Source organism: Molothrus aeneus, chromosome 14 (genome assembly GCF_037042795.1).
Source record: "Molothrus aeneus isolate 106 chromosome 14, BPBGC_Maene_1.0, whole genome shotgun sequence".
NCBI lineage: Eukaryota > Metazoa > Chordata > Aves > Passeriformes > Icteridae > Molothrus > Molothrus aeneus.
Window position 1 is genome coordinate 6,079,387 of NC_089659.1, and position 1,814 is coordinate 6,081,200.

A 1,814-nucleotide genomic window follows, 5' to 3' on the forward strand; every position below is an offset into this window, starting at 1 on the left:
ACTTGGGAGTCATACTTATCAAAAGAGTGAAGCCTCCAAAACTGGCATCAAAGAAGTCCCTGCTCAGTGGGTGCCCAATGTCAAGGACTCAGCCTTTGGACATAAAACACAGAGTAAATGGGATTGTAAACAACTGGCACACAAAGAACACAACAGGCAAAGGCCAGAGTGTCCCTGACCCAGATGGAGATGTATGTGCACAGCAATGTGGCCCATAGCATTCCAGCACAGTTCTGTATGTTTCATTGATTAGAATAAAAAGAAAAAAAAAATCCTAAGGCTTGTGATCCTGAGTTTTGAAATGTTTCAGACTAGAAACACTCTTATTTGAAGGGGAACTCTGCTGCAACACTTCCATTTTTGTGGTGTATAACCCAGTGTTTCTTGGACGTCATAAAAATCATTTTGTTTTTCCAAAACAGAGATTCAGCTTTTTTCAGAGATTCAGTTTGAAACTGCAAGCTGATGTTCAGATATTTTTTTCCTCTAGAATGTAGCAGTTATGAAGAAGCAGAGTTTATTCTGTGTTCTGTTGATCACCATAGTAACCTGTGCTCTCTGTATTTAACAGGGAACAAAAAGTTATTTATTTGACAGGGATGGAGTTCTGGGAAGCAATGGTTTATGAACACTGGCAAAATATTTTAATGGGACTATTTGCTTCTCAAGTTGTTAATGTGTACCAGTAATTTGCTCTTTATTTGTCATGAAGACCTCAGAATGTGGAATTGATTTAGTTAAAAGGTGTTCATTACAGTTACAGCTATTTTCTACTCTTAGCAGTTTTTAAATAAAGCTGGACAGTGCCCTGTTCAGTCCTGATTGTTTACTTATATGAAAAGCACAATAAAGGTATCTTGCTTGCTTTTGGGCTTCTTTTGTGTTCTGAGGAACCAAAGGGATTCCTAAACTGCAAACAAAAGAACAACTGACAGTTATTTATTGAAATCATGTTGTTTCACATCAGCACAGCTTTATTTTTTTAAGCCCAAAGGGTGAGATTGCCCACCAGTTTTTAATTGCTCCTTTATTGGTGCAAATTGATTTATTTTATGAAATTACTTTCAGTGTGCTAATTGATCTTTTTGCCTGCTTACTTTTAACAGGGATCAATCCATTGATCTGCCTCACAGAAGCAGCCCCACAAAATGCAGAGGGGGCACAGATGTGGCAAAACCTGTTATCCAGTGTGGGGCAGAGGAACCTGAAGTGGTTTTTTTACCCATCCCCTTGGTATGTGGGACTGGCATCAAATCTGCCTTTGTATTGAGACTTTCCTTGAGCAAATTTTGTCCCAGGGGGAAGCTGTAGGAAACCAGGGTGGCTGCCCATGCAGGTTTTCCTTTGTGAAGAAACTTTCTGCACTTTCAGTACCTTGTGGAAACACATCATGATGTGACATATTCCCCAAAAGGTTTACAAAGGAATCCATCAGGAAAAGATGTGCTCATTAAACTTCTCATCTCTACCTGCAATGAATACTTCATTATCAAATATCATTATTGTATAGCTATAAACCACTTATTTTTTCCTACCTTTACAATTTACCTAAAGCACAATTACAAACACATATTTTTAGGCAATGTCCAATCCCTCATATACTCTTATATTCTACCTATCTTTTCTTAAGCATTTTATCCTTCTGCAGTGAACCATATTTTACAGTGAATAGAATTTTAAAGCTTGAATTTCACCAGTCCTATAGGAATTGTTTTACCCAGAAGACTGAATTTATTTCTTCTAACTCAGGAAGAATTTTGATGTTAACTCTGAGATATTAAATGTATCAAAAACAGAAAAGGAAAGTACAGCTA